We start from the raw sequence: 18,798 nt of genomic DNA on the forward strand, positions 1-18,798 counted from the left end.
TCAAATTAACCTTAGTTGTTGGTTTCCTGGATTTATAATTCTTGGTTTGGGGATGATTACAACAGCTGTTGGCTGTAATTTAAGGTAAACTAAGCTACATTATGTACTAAGACGTGAGGTTCTTACCCACGAAAGCTTATGCTCCCAATACTTCTGTTAGTCTTAAAGAGGACACAGGACCCTCTGTTGCTTTTTACAGATTCAGACTAACACGGCTACCCCTCTGATACTCAGCTGTAACTCTATTTTAAAATTTTTGTCTGGGAATTTTTATTAATGTCATATGAACAATAAACAAGAAATTGAAAGAATGTTATGTAATATTTCTAATGATTTGAAGATATGAAGCATCAACTTTAAATCATTTTAAAAAACTTTTATGGCCAGGTTCACTGGTATATTGTGCTGCTCCAAAGTGAGGTACAGCAGTCCGAGCATATGGACCAACTAAACTGAGTCTGCTTTGTTTTGGGGGAGCAGCATAAAGTAGCATGAGTTCACACTGCATTTTGCCTCACCTTATGTTTATCTCCACATGTGCCTACTCATCCTATGTTTCTTTTCCCCCTGTGCCTACCTCTTCAGTAGTTTTGGTGTGGCAGGGTTTTTTTTTTTTTTTTGAAGATATTTAAGATGATGGTCACTGCCATTATTTTTCATAATTGAAAATTTGCTATGAAGAATTGCGCCCTTTCAAAATAGCCACAACCTGACATTTTTTTCCTCAGTGGGACTGAAGTCACAGCTGCCAGCAGGGGAACAGGATTGTTCCCCTGCACTGTAAAGAGGGGGAGACATTCGGTTCCATTGAGAACATTGTGAGAGAATGAGAACACTTTCTCAAAATGGCCACCAGCTGTGGCTTCAGTCCCATTGTTCTCAATGGGAAATGGCAGCCATGGTGAAAGAGGGCAGTTTGTAGAATTCTGAGGTAGACCATTGTGTCCTTCACAGCTTCTGCTGAGGAAGAGACTTATATGAAGAATAACAGGAAAAAAGACCATTGATCTTAAGTTCAGGTGTAGCCTGTGCATAAGATTTTAGTGAGTTTTAACTACACCTCTATCCCGATATAACGCTGTCCTCGAGAGCCAAAAAATCTTACTATGTTATAGGTGAAACTGCATTATAACGAACTTGCTTTGATCCGCCGGAGTGCGCAGCCCTGTCCCCCCGGAGCGCTGCTTTACCGCGTTATATCCAAATTCATGTTATATCGGGTTGCTTTATATCGGGATAGAGGTGTATATGGGAAGCTTGAAGAGTCTGTGATGTTCTCTTACTGAAATTAAGAGGGCGGGGAGCCTAATGCTAGGTGCTAATCTCCTTAAAGAACCCATTTAAATTAACTTGAATTCCTAAATTAACAGATACACTACTTATACACTGGAGAGAAAAAGTGGGTGAGGTAATATCTTTTACTGGACCAACTTCTGCTGGTGAAAGAAACAAGCTTTTGAATTACACAGTACCTTCAGGTCTGGGAAAGGTACTCAGAGTTGTCACAGCTAAATACAAAATGGAACAAACTGTTCAGCATAAGTAGTTACATATTCTAAGAAAGCGTTCAAAGTGAGTACCCCATTAACAACTCTGCAGTCATAAGACAAAAATGGGGGAGGGAGATTAGTGAGTTACAGATTGTTGTAATAAACTGTAAATCCAGTGTCTTTATTAAGTCCATGATTCTTAGTGCCTAGCAGAATTATGAATTTAAGTTCCCAGGTTCATTTTATTGAAAGTGTTGTTCAGGTTTCCTTTGAAGATGAGGACTGAGAGGTCAGATATGGAGTGATTGTTTGTGAAAAGTGTTTGCCCACAGGTGATGGTGTTTTTGTCTTTTATCATTTTCCTTTGTAAGTTCATTTATTTGGCTGTGACACTGAGGACCTTTCCCAGACCTGACGAAGAACTCTGTGTAGCTTGAAAGCTTGTCTCTTTCACCAGAAGAAGTTATCTATTACCTCACTCACCTTGTCTCTCTAGTATCCTGGGACCAACATGGATACAACAACACAGCAAAGAACAATGGTACTTATACATTCTCAGAAAAGCTATTCTGTGCTCAGAGTGCTTTAATTTGGGGAAGGATATATTGTCTTTTTCATATATAAAAGGTATGAAATCTGTTTGTTACATGCAAGAGTCAGCTCACCCTTTATTATGGAATTGCTACTGATGCCTCCATAATACAAGGAGAGCAAATTCCTGAAGCCCTGCCTAGATTTTCATATGATCTCATCCTAAACATTGATGATACAATTGGCTTTACTTCAAAGATGCATATTTCATATGCAGTAAAGCATAGTAGCCAAGTAATGCGTACATTGCAGAGGGACCCTACAACACAAACTCATGCGAAGTATGCATGCAGGTAATTATTTTTTCCTTGTGAGTAGACAGAATATGGAAATGGAATATAAGTCCGGTCCTGCTCCTGGTGATATTGGTGGAGTTTTGCCACTGATGTCAGTGGAAGCAGAACTGGGACTGTAGAGAAAATGAATCCTGTATATTTCCATATCCAGTCTTTTGCTAGAAACTGACCAGATCATACAGGCCAACAGTGGGGAACTATACATCAATAAATGGAAAACTAGTGCACATGTTTAGTGTTGTGAATTCTTATACTATGTGGTGACTTTCTTAGGCCAGGAATACACTAGAAACTTTTGTCAGCATAGCATTTTCAGGTAGAGTTATGATTTTATTTATTTATTTTTGCAACACTTCTGTGCCAGCAAAAGCTGTAGTCTAGCATAATTATATTGGCAAAAACACTCTCTTGCAGGTATAAATGGTGTCTTCCCTAGGAGGGCTTGCTGATATAGCTATGCCAGCAAACTTTTTCTAGTATAGATTAGGCCTTAGAGGCCTTTCTACTGAAGCTAAGGGACTACGTGATCATCTTACCCTCTTCCCTCCCTTTTTAAAAAATGAAAGCTAAGTTTCTTGCCCTCATAGTTGTGGAGGATAACTTAAAAATGGGAATTGGGTAAGGCATATAAAAAGGTCCAAGCAACTTACAAATGAAATATAGTGATGCTTTAGAGCCTGACTCATGATTGGCAATATTGAATGTTTGGAATCACAGTACCAACCTTGTCCATTTTTTAAATAATCAATAGCTTGCTTCATCCCAAAGCTATCAAGCTTTCACATTTGGAAAGCTTGAGCAAGAATGATTAATTGATGTACCGTTAGCTTGCTCTAATTGATTGCTTGTATGTTTACAAAGATCTTGATGTGTGTGTTTAGGGAAACTTTAAAAATAAAAATGTAAGATTCTCTCACTGGCATGTTTCACAATAAGCAAAGAGAGTATTTTTCAAAATAAGTGATATTCCAAAAATATATATATATATATATAAAGAACTTTAATTATAATGAGGATTTTAGTTTTGCGATGTGAATTGTTGTGAAAAATATTCTTTTAAACATGTAGTAAAAGATTAGCGGAGGAGGGGAGGGGAGAAAAAGTACTTTCCTGACTAGGAATGGAAACCAGTCTGTGGTGGTGAAAGCAATGAATCCTAACTAATAGACCACCAGGGAAAATTATAATGTTATTACACACTTGGGTGTAAACTTTCGTTTACATATGTAGGTTTCCTTTTCTTCTGGGACTAACTCATGTGACTCCTCTTTATTCTTTCACTTCCCCCTTCCATATATGTGTTGTTCTGTCAGTGATTCAGTTTCTCTCAGCTCCTACTGGCACAGAAGCAGCCAGTTGGGCTCGGTGTTTCTTCAGCTCCAACTAGCATTCAAGAACAACCAAGAAAGATGCACAATTTTCCTGAGCCGGGGGGGAGGGGGCAGAGGGGAAGGGGAGGAATAAAGTCTGAAAAAGAGACTTCCATCCATTAATTTTAAAAAGGAAATGTCCCTGAGCAATCAAAATTAATAAAGTCTAGCATTTTCATTTTATCAAAGGTACTGTAGCCAAAATGTTCAGAGTTAGGTACCCAAATTCACATATGGGCACCTAATAAGTGGCTTTATTTTCACATGGCTGTGTACCCACATTTGACTAATGTGGTCGTTATAAGTTAATATAAATTATTACTCTAATTTGATTGTGGTTCCTAAAAAGCCTAAGCAAAGTAAAGAATTATTTTGATGTTCTTAGATAAAATACATTAGTAGAAGATGACTTTCTGTAGATTTCTGGTGTGCTCTCTATATAGTGCTTTTTAACATATCTTGATTTGCACAAGGGCTCTGAGTGACATCTCTACAGTTGCCCTTTCATTCTAAGCCTCTTTTATCAGATAACTGGAGAAGAGACTTCATTGTCAGGCCCTTATAACTCTCTGAAAATTACCATTACAGCCGAAGTGTGTTAAACTTCTTTTCATCATAAAGGTGATTTTAAAAACAAACAAACATCAAAATACACCTCTACCCTGATATAACGCAGCCTGATATAACATGAATTTGGATATAACGCGGTAAAGCAGTGATCCCGGGTGGGGGGGGAGGGGGCGTTGCACACTCCGGAGGATCAAAGCAAGTTAGATATAATGCGGTTTCACCTATAACGCAGTAAGATTTTTTGGCTCCCGAGGACAGCGTTATATCGGGGTAGAGGTGTACATTGTCCAGAGCTTTGTAGCAAGCTTCCACCCTCTGCCCCCAATGGTGTGTTTATGAGCTGTGAGTTGGCTGACAATACCTTCCTGTAGTTTAATTTCCTTTATATTTTTATTACATGTCGTTAAACTTCAACTGAGCTATAGGGTGCTATCTGAGAGTTTGAAAATCATGTTCATGTACAATGTATGGCTACTATTTACAGCTGATTAGAAAATGGTTAGCCTTTTTTCAAAAGAAAATTGGGGGTGGGGAGGAAGTCTCAACTAAATTATTCTTGTGAAGAATTTTTAATGTTTTTTCCTATTTTTTCTTTCTCCCTCACTGTGTTAGACGGGAGAAGCCCTTTTCTGTACCTCAAAGTCCCAGATTGCCCTTTTAAGTTATCTAGTGTGCAAATGTATATGATTCTGTTTTTACTAAATGCTTGATCCTATGTCCATTAAAATCAATAGAAAGAGTCCTGTTGACTTCAATGGGCATTGGATTAGGCTTTTAATGACTAATAGTAATTCAGATAATACTATTAATAAGGCGAATATTTAGTCATGGATATTTTTGGTAAAAGTCATGGACAGCTCATGGGCAATAAATAAAAATTCATGGCTCATGACCCATCCATGACTTTTACTATACATATTCATGACTAAATCTCTGCTTCTGGGGTGTGGTTCTGCTCCAGTGCTGGGGGTTGACTGCCCCCACCCCCCCAGCGGCCGCTGGTCTCCGGGTACCGCTTTCCAGATGGCCTCCGGGGTCACTGCTCTGGCCATGTAGGGACGGCTACTGCTGGTGCGGTCCCCGGGACCCATGCTTGGGTTCTCCCTGGAGGCGGAGATGTCTGCTGCTTGGGCGCTCCCCAGGGCCAGCTGCCTGGGGCTGTTCCTGCAGCAGCCAGTGTGGCTGGCCCCAGGGACTGCCTGAGTGGCTGGTCCCGGGGCCACTCTAGCAGCGGTCTGTGCGGATGGCCCCAGGGACCGCCCAAGCAGCTGACCACAGGGCCGCTCCAGCAGTGACTGGTGCAGCTGGCTCTTGGGCGGCCCCTAGGACCACTGATCGAGCCCTCCCTGGGACCAGCTGCACTGGCTGCTGCTCAGGCGGTCCCCAGAGCCAGCTGTGCAAAGTATGCATTTCCAGTAATATTCCCCAAAACATCAGGGCCTAAAGAGAAATTTAAATCCATTCAAAAATTTGACTCTAGCAGCCCAGTTATGCTGTTTGTTTATTTTGCATGTTAGTGTATCAAAAGCAGTAATTTAAAGTTTTGTCCCGACTTGGTACAGATCTCCCCAGATATCCCAGCAAGACCACAATCCACAGAATAATTTTGTCAGTGGTTGAAAAATAGTTATATATTTTTTTTCAAACTAGTGTAACCACTAGTGGAACTGAATTGTCTAACTCTAAAAGGAGCAATTCACAGGCATTGGGGATTTTAACAGGTAAAAACTTGTCCACTGTTATTAGTCATTTGCTACAGAAGATGAGCTGATCAAAGTTACGCCCGTGACCTGGTCATGTGCAAATGAATGCCACAGTCCCTACAATCGTGACAAGGGAAGAGTTCAGACTTATCTTCTATCCTATGTGGTAGGGGAAAAAAGACAAAAATAAAATTGATATCTAAGTTCTTATGTAACCCCATCACCACAGTATCTGAGTAGCTGCTAATGTGAGCTACTAAATCTAACTGTAGAAGCCCAGTATATGGTTAAGTGGAGTCTTAGACCTTGTTCTTACAAGGAGTTTTGTGGCGGTACAGGGTATATCCACTTGGATCATCCTATAGGAGTGGGACCATAATCTTCAGGATGCTTCTCCTAAGGTTTTATACAGCTCCCTATCATCACTGTAGTTTCTGAGCACCTTCCATGTAAAATCTGTTAGTAATAGAGCATGGATATATACGTTCACAACAGCCTAAACCACAAAAAGGTGGGCAGCTACATTTGTGAGCTTCTGCATTTTCTTTAAAGTCAGCTTCAGATACAGTAAATTACAGTGATATAGCCAGAGAGTGACAAATGCATGGATCATGGTGGCTAGGACCTTGGCCAAGAGGAAGGGGTGAGTTTCCTTGGAGCTGAAAGCAGGTATTGCTAGTCACTGACTTAACTGGTCAGCCAAATTTAGGGATGAATTAAATAGGCTTTGCACCATTTTGAGTGGGAGATGTACATCTTCAGTGGAAACAAAAAGAGGGAAAGAAAAAAATGTCCCAGTTCGTTCTTCATCGTGTTTCCCTTTCATTGTGAATTATGTTTATTAGGGTAGTGCCTGGGGACCAATGAAGAATGGGGCTTCAATAGGCTAGGCCCATATGGAAGTCGTGATAATATTTCTTATCTTAAAAGAGCTGCCTTGGTATGGCCCTTTATTCTTTATCTGGCATTTCATTATGAGAGTTTCATTTTACAATATTCCCTACGCTTGTATGTTTATCATGGGTGGCGTGTGAACTGCTGGCTGGGGGAGGTGAGTTCCCAGCCCTGCCCCTTCCTCCTGAGGCTCTAACCCTTCCGCACCCCCTGCCAGAGCCCTTCCCCCACTGAAGCTGCAAGCACCTGCGCCAGGAAAGAGCCCCCAGCCCCGGAGCGCCCACAGCCTCCCCCACAGCCCTGGAGCGGGCGTCGCGACTGCAGCCTCCCTGACCCTAGAGCACCAGGAGGTAGGTGGTGCAGCCGCAGCCGCCCTGAGCACCTGGTGGGAAGGCGGGCCATGCCCCTGAGCCACAGGATGTCGGGAGGGTGGGTGGCGCGGCCTCAGCCTCCCTAGGCCCAGAGTGCCAAGAGAGTGGGTTGTGCAGCCTGAGCTGGGGCCACCCCACAGGGAGACTGGAGCTGCACCTAGCAGAAGCTGGAGGGGAGACCTGGGGGTGGAGTGTGTGTGGGGCCACACCTGGCTGTTTGGGGAGGCACAGCCTCCCACAGCCTATGATACCGGACATCCATGGTGTTTATATATATATAACTGCATAACCTCAGGCTTTTAGGCTGCAGATCATGATTTTGTGGGATTGCTAAAGCCTTCAGCCCTGCCTCTGAAGTCTCAGGACTTTCACAGAATCATAGAATATCAGGGTTGGAAGGGATCTCAGAAGGTCATTTAGTCCAACCCCCTGCTCAAAGCAGGACCAATCCCCAACTAAATCATCCCAGCCAGGGCTTTGTCAAGCCTGACCTTAAAAACCTCTAAGGAAGGAGATTCCACCACCTCCCTAGGTAACCCATTCCAGTGCTTCACCACCCTCCTAGTGTTTCCTAATATCCAACCTAAACCTCCCCCACTGCAACTTGAGACCATTACTCTTTGTTCTGTCATCTGGTACCACTGAGAACAGCCGAGCTCCATCCTCTTTGGAACCCCCCCTTCAGGTAGTTGAAAGCAGCTATCAAATCCCCCCTCATTCTTCTCTTCTGCAGCCTAACTGTGAATGTGAAACAGACTAAGGGAGGAATAGAGAGAGGGGTGAACATTACACTGTCTAAAGGAGGAATAGCTGCAAAGATGACAAATCTTGTGTGCTCAAGACCTGCTGTTGCCCAAAGTCAAATAATGCAGGGAAATATATCTATTTTCCTGATTTTAAAACAAAATACTTTTTGTCTTAAGAAGAAGAAAGGTGGAGGCCGGGAGTGTAAGGAGGCAGGGAATATGAATATCTCAGGTTTTTCATTTTCCCACTGAAATTACCATTATCAATTTTCAATGCATTTTAAAATTTGGGCCCTGATTCTATAATGGGGCTCCTCATGGGTGCAAGGGGTCAACTACTTGGATCAAATTGCAGGACTGGGGAGCTAGTAAAAAAAAGTATATGTAATTTTTTTTTTGGTTCCAAGAGAATTAAGCAAACACCAACTTGTTCAGATTAAGGCGCTGACCCTGCCAGGGACTCTATAGGGGTGTGTGGGGGGTCAACCCTTTATGTCTTTATGTTGCAAAGTGTGAGAGGGAGGCCTTGACACTGACAAATATATCTCTCTTTCCCCTCCTCGCCCCGCCCCCCCCCCAAAACTCAGACAAGTCAATTTGCCTAGAAAATGAGCAACCTGGGGTGAGCCACGGGGCAGCAGAAAGATCAGGGGAAAATTTTGGCCCCCGTGGTGGGTCCGAAAGCTGCAGGTGACATTTGAGGGGGCTAATACTGTCCCCCCCGCTGCCCACAGAGGAGAGGGAGCCGATGCACAGAGCGGGGCTGGAGGAGGGGGCCGAGCACGGGGGAGGCGCCCGGGGCCCGGCAGGGCGGAGCTGCGGGCCGTGCTAGCGGCGCAGGCAGAGCCAGGGGAGCGGGCGGCGAGGGCCGCTGGGTGGGTGGGTGAGTGCGGCGCAGGCGAGGTGGGGTGGGGTGGGGCGGGGCGGGCTCTGCCTGACGACCATGCTGCTGGCGGAGGCCGGGAGCTGCGCGCTCACTGCAGCGGGCTGAGCTGCCTGCAGCGGCCGGGTATCTCCGGGGACCTCTCCTCGGCGGCCGTGGATGTTGCCGGGCTGCTGCATCCGCGCCTCTGCAGCGACCCCCACCCCCGCCTCCTGAAGCCGCCCGTGGAGCATGGGGGCCCCGCTGAGCATCCCTGAGAGGATCCGACCCAGCCACCACTGCAAGTGCCCGGCCCGCGGCTGAAGGAACCAGTGCAGCTGGGTGGGTATCAGCAGGCGGCAGATGCCCCTCCCAGGCTGGGGTAGGGATGACCCAGCAGCAGCCTGAGGAGGGGAAGGGGGCTCCATCGGGGGCTAACATTTTGCAGACCTCATAACAAACAATTAAGCTGCCTTTTCAGAGGCACAACACAACAACACAGCCGGCAAGGGGGGAGGAGGAGGCGGGAGAGAAGGAGGCGGGCAGATGGGGAAGTGCATTAGTTTGGCTGGCTTCAGAAACGCTGGGTCCCTTGGCTTGGCTGTGACAGCAAAACCAGAGGGGGAACATCGGGCGTGAGGAAGCTGCTTAGAGAAGGGGCTGCGGGATTGAAAGGTGCAGATTGTGTGATGTACATGTACAGCTGGCCTGTGTTTGGGGAAGGGGGGTTCAGTTCGCTTGAATTCTTTACTGGATTGGTTATGTTTTGGTAGCACCCACAGTGAGGTAGCTGCTTTCAATCTCTGTAGTCCTGCTTCAAAGATTTTACAATCTTTTATTTATTTCTCTGCAATCAAAACCCTTTTGCTAATAGTGTAATTATTTCTTCTCCCACCTTTAACAGGTTCAGAAATATATTTCCAGTTAGGATTATGGAATTTTTACATATACGTCCAGGAAGTAGATTTCATTTTTTGTAATTCGAGGAGGAGGGAGAGGAGGTGATGGTGGTAATTTGAAGGAAGGGCCTTAAATGATATTTTGGGAGCATGTAATCTGTCGTAGGTATTGGGTGATGTGGGGTGGTTATTCACTGCAGTGATGCACAGAAGCATCCAGCAATAGGCAATGATCATATTCCAGTGTGTTTGACATAACTTCATACCTGATATCCTTTGTTATTGGGAAATTGGTGGGCTAGGAACTTGGTTTCAAATATAATTTCAAAATAAAGAACAAATGCTGATTTTCATTTTCTTGTGTCAGTCTGGATTTGGGGCAATTGTAAGATTCCCAGCATGTGAATTATTGGAAAATGAGGTTGGTTGTGATAGGTCTATTGAAAACAAATAAATGTATTTTAACTATCAAACGACATTAGTCACAAACATATTAAAGATCTGACCAAGAGAAGAGAGGCTGTTTAGAGTTAACATTACAAATCTGGACTCTGACTTGTGCCATTGTATTTTTTTTTTTTAAAACAGTTTTAAGTGTGGATGGATTGTTATCCTGGATTTATAGTCCTGACATCTGATTTTCCTGTCTGTTGATGGTTTGCTAATCCGACTCATGGTATCAGAACATATTTTATGGTTTAATTTTCTTTTCTAAAAAGAGAGAGAAGACAATAGCTAATAAGCAATATTGGGTGTATGAGAGTGGATACATTGGGCCCAGATCTTGCAATTTCATTTGAGCAACTGGACCCCTACACCTGTTCACATCCTTATTTTGGTACGATTCTTTGAGTGGATACAGGGATTCACTTGTATCGATCTGCCGGCAGTATTAAGGCTATAGTATTAAGGCTACAGTTCTCTTCTTGACATTAGTCTTGTTAGAGTAAATACTCAGTAATGTAATTTTATCACGTGTTATTTACTTAATGGTCTGTAAACACTGCAGTTCCATGAGGTCATTGTACATGGTTGTATTAATACATAATTATGGACTTTTAAATGGGTGATGTTTACGCACTAATTGATTATGATTTGTTGAAAGCTGCTATGAACTACTTTGAGTGCCTGTATTTGGATAATATTTTGCATGCATATTGAAGAAGTCTTTCCAGTCTATTGCTTACACAAATATTTACATATTTTTAAAAATGAATACTGGTATTATATGTACAAAATATAACATTAGAAAAAAAAGTTACTGCAGCTTGCAAAAGGAAACACCAAGAAATATATATTGCATCTGAAAAACCGTATAAGCAGCCACGCAGATCTTGAAAATTGAAAGCAAGCCAAAGTAAAAATGCTTCCATTTTCCAGTCCTCTTTCTCTCTCAAATCCTTGTACCTGGAAGATTTCCATAAATGAACTAAATAGACAATGGACTCAACCTTGCAAGTTTTATACCTGTGAGTAACTTTGCTCTTGTGAGTAGTCCCATTGACTGCAACAGGAGCAATCCCATGAGCAAAGTTACTCCCAGGCATAAAACTTTGTAGGATTGAGTCGATTGTCTATTTACTTCATTTATGATTCAGTATTGTGAATTTTGCAAAAGGATCTTGCAGGAAATTCTGTTCTTTATTAAAGAACATGGAGGCTCTATATTCAGTGCCTTCCTTTTCTTCATTGTGTAGCACAGTATCAGACAAGGAACATTTCCAGAAAACACGGTGTATATACATGCCTCACTGTCCCTCTCTCGCCTCAATGGGCTCTTCCCTTGTGATGTCCCTGTTCCTATGAGTTGCAGCACTTCTTCATTTGAGGCCGCCAGGATTCTGATTCATCATCTCTAATGTTGAAGTGATAAATCATCCCTTGAACTTGAAGTGAATCAATAAGAATGCTTCTGTTTGCTATCCTCTGTGTTTAAGATTTGGAGAATACAAGCAGAATTACTTAGGGAGTGACAGTATACAATATTTCACCTCCATATCTTTCTTTAAGTCCTGATTTTCCTACAGTGTGTTGCCAGCAAACATCACAATATTAAGGCAAGGCATTGAGCTTCTATATTCAGTGCTGATATAGAGCTGCTTTCATTTGGAGAATAGAATAGATGATAACATTGTTAAAGCAGGACCTCTTCTGTGGCCTAATTGTCTGACTTGATATATCTCTTTAGATGGATGACCAAAGCAGGGCCAAAGGGTATCTCATACATGGAAGTATCTATATTGCCTGCAACATGATCTGTCTGATCCAATGAATTGCTGATCCTGGCAGAAGAGGTTTTTACAAAAGGATAATTGTGATCTAACCAGAGGGCAGGAGAGCCCAATTTCCCTTTTTACTCTAGTAGGCATTCAAGGAAGGTTGGAACACAACTGATAATAGAAAATGTTACCACTCCCTTTATCTTAGAGAGGAGGATCCTATGCCAGACAAAGCAGCATAGTCAAGGTTTGCTTACTGGTCATTAAGGGGAAGAGAGTTTTTATTCTTCCAATTCTGGAATACTTATACTAGTTTCACTGAATTAGTAGAGCGGATGTGAGGCAAATTCGACTATTGCTTGGGCCTAAGTCTCGTATTAATAACTGGGGAGTTTCCACCAGGCATCATGTTGAGGGTAAGAATAACAGTCTGCTATTAGGTTAGTCACTTCTGAAATATACTGGACCTGAACCAAGATTTGGCACAGCAGTCAGTATAGATCCAAAGCCTCCAGCAATGTTGGACATTTTCTAGGATTTTGGACCATCCTGAGGCAATTTATATACCCTACATTGGTTGCATTGCCCTTTTTTAGAAGGACCCAGAATCTGTCTCAGTTGTTTGCAAAAATCATGATGGCAAACACTCCAGTCATTATACTTCAGTGAGTTTATGTACCAGTTTGACTCTTTAAGGGATCATTGTCCCCTTTTTTATATTTTTCACATTTTGCTCTCTAACCTGACAGACTGGCATCTGATTCTACTGTCCCACTGGGGAAGACAGACAGATTACATTGCTGTTCCATATCTTCATGTGGTTTAGACACCATAGGACTTCCTTATTCACTTTCCACTAAAGATGTTGTTATATGAACCACCACTGTGAGGCAGGTTAACTTTCCGTTTTCAGAGGGCCCAGTTATGGATCCAGACTTGGGAGGTTTGACTGAATGGTAGAGATAGTAACCCCTGAACTTGAGTCTAGTTTTTGAGGAATTTTTTGAAGTCTGAGGAGTCTCTTTATCTTCTTCCTTATTTTCCCTAGTTTGTTCCCGGGGAGATTTAACAGGGCCATGGTAAAGTCTACCTTGAATCTGAAGGAAACTGTTCTCAGTGTGGGTTCCAGCATGTATATTTTTCCTATTAATCACAAATGCTTCTGCGTCCATGAGGAAAACACACCAAATATCCTGTTCCTGTGCTGGCTGCTGATCGGAATGTCATTCAGGGATAAGCTGCTGAAACTGAGCCAGGCTGCCACTGGACAGTCCAACAACTGAATTTGCTCCATCTTGAAGGTAGTAATTCACCATATACTTGTTCAGGGGTCTTAAACTGATCAGGGGTCTGCAACTTCTGTTCGTCTAAGTACCAGAAGGGCATATTCTCACACCGTGGAGGCTCCCCTTTGGAGGTTTCCTAGATTTTTTTTTTTTTTTTTTTAAAGAAGAGAAGCGACCATGGTGATCATCTAGTCTGACCTCCCGCACAGCACAGGCCATAACATTTTGCCCAGAAATTCCTGCATCAAGCCTAATAAGTTGTAGTTGAACTACAGCATATCTTTTAGAAGGACTTCTTGTCTTGATTTAAAAATGTCTAGTGATGGAGAATCTATCACATCCTAGGTGAGCTATTCTCATGGTTATTTACCTTTATTACTAAAAATGTGTGCCTTATTTCCTGTTTGAATTTATGCTTCGTCTTCCCCACTCTTGGATCTTATTATGCCTTTGTCTGCTAGATTAAAGAGCTCTCTATCATTAGGTGTTTTCTCCCCATGTAAGTATATACAGACCATGCTTAAGTCACCTCTTAACTTCCCTTCAGTTAGCTAAATAGATTGAGCTCTTTGAATCTCTTATTGTAAGGAAGGTTTTCAAATTCTCAAATCGTTGTTGCTCTTCTTGGAAACCTTCCCAATTTTTCAACATCCTTTTAGAAGTGTGGACACTGGGACAGGACAAAGTATTCCGGTAATGGTCTTTCTAGTTCTGTTTACAGTCAAATCCCTACTCTATTTCTACTTGATATTTCTTTGCTGATGCATCCAAGGAACACATAGAATCATAAAATATTAGGGTTGGAAGAGACCTCAGGAGGTCATCTATTCCAATCCCCTGCTCAAAGCAAGATCAACACCAACTAAATCATCCTTTGTCAAGCCAGGCCTTAAAAACTTCTAAGGATGGAGAGTCCACCACCTCCCTAGGTAACCCATTCCAGATCTTCCCCACTGCAACTTGAGACCATTGCTTCTTGTTTTGTCATCTGCCACCACTGAGAATAGCCTAGCTCCATCCTCTTTGGAACCCCCCTTCAGGTAGTTGAAGGCTGCTATCAAATCCCCCCTCACTCTTCTCTTCTGCAGACTAAACAAGCCCAGTTCCCTCAGCCTCTCCTTGTAAATCATGTGCCTCAGCCCCCTAATCATTTTTGTTGCCCTCTGCTGGACTCTCTCCAATTTGTCCACATCCCTTCTGTAGTGGGGGGACCAAAACTGGATGCAATACTCCAGGTGTGGCCTCACCAGTGTTGAATAGAGGGGAATAATCACTTCCCTCTATCTTCTGGTGATGCTCCTACTAATACAGCCCAATATGCCATTGGCCTTCTTGGCAACGAGGGCACACTGCTGACTCATATCCAGCTTCTCATCCACTGTAATCCCCAGGTCATTTTCTGCAGAACTCCTGCTTAGCCAGTTGGTCCCCAGCCTGTAGCGGTGCATGGGATTCTTTCTTCCCAAGTGAAGGACTCTGCACTTGTCCTTGTTGAATCTCATCAGATTTCTTTTGGCCCAATCCTCCAATTTGTCTAGGTCACTCTGGATCCTGTCCCTACCTTCCAGCTTATCTACCTCTCCCCACAGCTTAGTGTCATCTGTGAACTTGCTGAGGGTGCAATTAATCCCATCATCCAGATCATTAATAAAGATGTTGAACAAAACTGGCCCCAGGACCGATCCCTGGGGGACTCCGCTTGATACCTGCTGCCAACTAGAAATTGAGCCGTTGATCACTACCCGTTGAGCTTAACAGTCTATCCAGCTTTCTATCCACCTAATAGTCCATTCATCCAATCCATACTTTTTTAACTTGCTGGCAGGAATACTGTGGGAAACTGTATCCAAAGCTTTGCTAAAGTCATCCACCGCTTTCCCCATATCCACAGAGCCAGTTATCTCATCATAGAAGGCAGTCACATTGGTCAGGCATGACTTGCCCTGGGTGAATCCATGTTGACTGTTCCTGATCACCTTCCTCTCCTCCAAGTGCTTCAAAATGGATTCCTTGAGTACCTGCTCCATGATTTTGCCGGGGACTGAAGTGATGCTGACCAGTCTGTAGTTCCCCAGGTTCTCTTTCTTCCTTTTTTTAAATATGGGCACTATATTTGTCTTTTTCCGGTTGTCTGGGACCTCCCCCGATCGCCATGAATTTTCAAAGATAATGGCCAGTGGCTCTGCAATCACATCAGCCAACTCCCTCAGCACCCTTGGCTGCATTACATCTGGACCTATGGACTTGTGCATGTCCAGCTTTTCTAAATAGTCCTTAACCTGTTCTTTCACTACTGAAGGCTGCTCACCTCCTCCCCATAATGTGTTGCCCAATGCAGCAGTCTGGGAGCTGACCTTGTCTGTGAAGATCAAGGCAAAAAAAGCATTGAGTACTTCAGCTTTTTCCACATCATCCATCGCTATGTTGCCTCCCTCATTCAGTAAGGTTCCCACACTTTTCCTGACCACCTTCTTGTTGTTAACATACCTGTAGAAACCCTGCTTGTTACCCTTAACATCCCTTGCTAGCTTCCATTCCAATTGGGCCTTGGCCTTCCTGATTACACCCTTGCATGCTCGAGCAATATTTTTATACCCCTCCCTAGTCATCTGTCCAAATTTCCACTTCTTGTAAGCTTCCTTTTTGAGTTTAAGCTCACCGAAGATTTCACTGTTAAGCCAAGCTGGTTGCCTGCCATATTTGCTATTCTTTCTGCACTTCGGGATGGTTTGTTCCTGCGCCCTCAATAAGGCTTCTTTAAAATACAGCCAGCTCCCCTGGACTCCTTTCCCCCATCATATTAGCTTCCTAGGGGATCCTGCCCATCAGTTCCCTAAGGGAGTCAAAGTCTTTTTTTCTGAAGTTCAGGGTCCATATTTTGCTACCCTCCTTTCTTTCTTTTGTCAGGTGGTTCAGGAACAAACCACCTGAATTCAATCATCTCATGGTCACTGCTGCTTAGGTTGCCACCCACTTCTACTTCCCCTACTAATTCTTCCCTGTTTGTAAGCAGCAAGTCAAGAGAAGCACGGCCCCTATTCGGTTCCTCCAGCACTTGTACCAGGAAGTTGTCTCCAACACTCTCCAAAAACTTCCTGGATTGTCTGTGCATTGCTGTATTGCTCTCCTAGCAGATGTCAGGGTTATTGAAGTCCCACATTAGAACCAGGGACTGTGATCTGGAAACTTCAGTTAGTTGTCATTACCCTTTTGGCCACAGCCTCACACTGGGAAGACATATTCAGCTGGTTATCTACCAGGATCCCTAAGTCTTTTTTCAGATTAATTGATTTCCAGGATGTAATCCCTCTTTCTGTAGATTCCCCAAATTATGGCTTGTTTCTGGATCTTCCACTGTACACAGTCAGTTATAGATTCTGATGGAGTAGTATCAGTTCTCTGGGAGGAGAGAAGAGAGGAAAATAGTTTCATTCAGAACCCTTTACCATCTCCATTGCCCAGGAATCCCCTATGGTCCTTCCTCAGATATAGGCAAAGAACCAGCTCCTGCACCTTAGAAGACGAGGACTAAGGCCAGATTTACGCTCCAGAGTTAGGTCGACGTAAGGCAGCTGTAAGTGTCTACACTGCAGCGTTGCTCCCCCTGCTGTAAGTCCCCCACTACACTGACCAAGTAACTCCACCTCCATGAGCAGCGTAGAGCTTAGGTCGATGTAGTTAGGGCGATGCAGTGTCTGTGTAGACACTGCATTACTTACATGGCCTATCAGCTCCTCATGGAGCTCACAGCTGTGAACCCTGCTGCTGGGTGCTGACAGTCTGGTCTATCAGCGCCTGGCAGTGGGGCTCCAGCACCTGACAGCAGTGCTCACACTGCCAGGGGCATCCCTAGCTATTCTGGGGCCCTACGAAGCCCCCTGACGAGATGGGGCGGGGCGGGGCTGGGTGGGGGGGCAGCGGGAACCGCCCCTCAGCACTCTCTAGTGGTACGTCTGGGGCCAGGTTGCTGCATTTCCCGCTGCCGGTGAGTGCAGGCCTGGCCCTGCTTCATCCTCAGGAGAGTGGGGGCGGGGATGTGGCGGAGCAGGGGCGGAGGCTTTGGGGAAGGGGTGGAGTGGGGGCGGAGCAGGGGCGGGAAGAGGCGGGGCTGGGATGGAGCAGGGGTGGGGGCCATGGGGAAGTGGCGGGGCAGGAGCTGGAGCAGCACGCAGAAATTTCCTGGTGCCCAAATTTCCTGGTGCCCTTCACAGCTGCGTACTTTGTGTATGGGTAGGGATGGCCCTGAACACTGCTCTACTTAAATTGGAGCAAGCTCTCCTGGAGAGGACGTGCACCACTGGCAGAAGGAGGGTAGTGTGGACATGAAAAACTGCAGTAATTACTGCAGTGGCTGTATGTTGACCAAACATAAACCGACTTAATTGTCTAGTGTAGACAAGGCTTAAATGGAGAAGAGAGGAGACTGTTTAGGCTGTCTCACAAAAATACATAATAAGAGTGAATACTCACTGGAATTCCAGCCTGATGTGGATTAATTGCACAGGCATCTGCTTATCTGCAGAAAATGTCAACCAGCACCTGACTCATTTTCAAACTAAATTTAATGTTTCCTAGCAATGGCATTTTCCATTTCTGCAGTCACTCTCACTTCTGTACTTTCTGTCCCACACACCATCTGTCTCATTTTCTGTTTTTCTTATATTCTAAACCAGCATAATAATGGAAAAGACTAAAACCATTAATATTTATGAGACTAGTGTTGTCACTTAAGTTTCAAGGGGAACCGGTGTGGCTTGCTGCCGTACCAGCTGGTTCTGTGATCTCAAGCTAAATGGGGTCAGGCTGGGCCATTACTTGGACGGGACACATACCAGGAACAGCTAAGGAGAGTTGATGATTCAGCAATACATGAGTACTGTGGTGATGGGCACTATGGAAAAACATCAGGTAAATAAAATAGTAAGTGGCATTTGTTTCATGTAGTAAGAAATCAACTCTTGGGTAAGGAATGCCCCAGCATGGTAGTAAATTGAGAGATAAAACAATGGCTTTTTTTAACCATCTGTTCTTATTTCAGATTCCATGGGCCTTTTAATAAAGTAGAGTTTGACAGGGTGTACAGGTGATTTGGTGTTCCCTAACAAGGATCCTATAATCCTGCCACTCCCCACCCAGGCAGTGCCTCGATGAAGAGGCCCTGTCAAGCCAGATAGTGGCCTAGGTTTTATCGATTGCTGGGAGACAAAGGTTCTGTTATGCCTCAAGTAGGCATGCCCAGCAAGGAGCTAATTAAGTTCAGCTGAGCCCAGTTGGTCTCAACACATTAAGGTGACTTATAAAGGATTTAAAATAAATTTGGGCTCTTATTTGCTCCTTTCTGATATATAAAGAATACCTGATGGCTCTTCCCCTTCCCATCCCCCCCATTTTTCTTTTTACCTTAGAAATAAATGTCAAGAATATTTGTCTGGTTTTGTTGGAGGAGCTTGGGGAAGTCTTAGGGACGTTTACTGTGAGTTGTAACACATTAAATGAAGGGA

General features: G+C 43.9%; 1 protein-coding gene across 9 annotated transcripts in view; it reads left to right on the forward strand.

Moving 5' to 3' along the window:
- Nucleotides 1–7,110: 7,110 nt before the first annotated feature.
- NCOA7 (nuclear receptor coactivator 7) overlaps nt 7,111–18,798 on the forward strand; it is a 142,162-nt gene continuing 130,474 nt past the window's right edge. For 3 of the 9 annotated variants that reach the window (XM_008176206.4, XM_065588527.1, XM_065588529.1), the window contains exon 1: nt 8,906–9,235. The gene's annotated coding sequence lies outside the window, so the exon portion shown is untranslated. The other 6 variants (XM_065588526.1, XM_065588530.1, XM_042847982.2 and 3 more) reach the window with 5 other exon arrangements.

The sequence above is a fragment of the Chrysemys picta genome, chromosome 3, assembly GCF_011386835.1.
Source record: "Chrysemys picta bellii isolate R12L10 chromosome 3, ASM1138683v2, whole genome shotgun sequence".
NCBI classification, from domain to species: domain Eukaryota; kingdom Metazoa; phylum Chordata; order Testudines; family Emydidae; genus Chrysemys; species Chrysemys picta.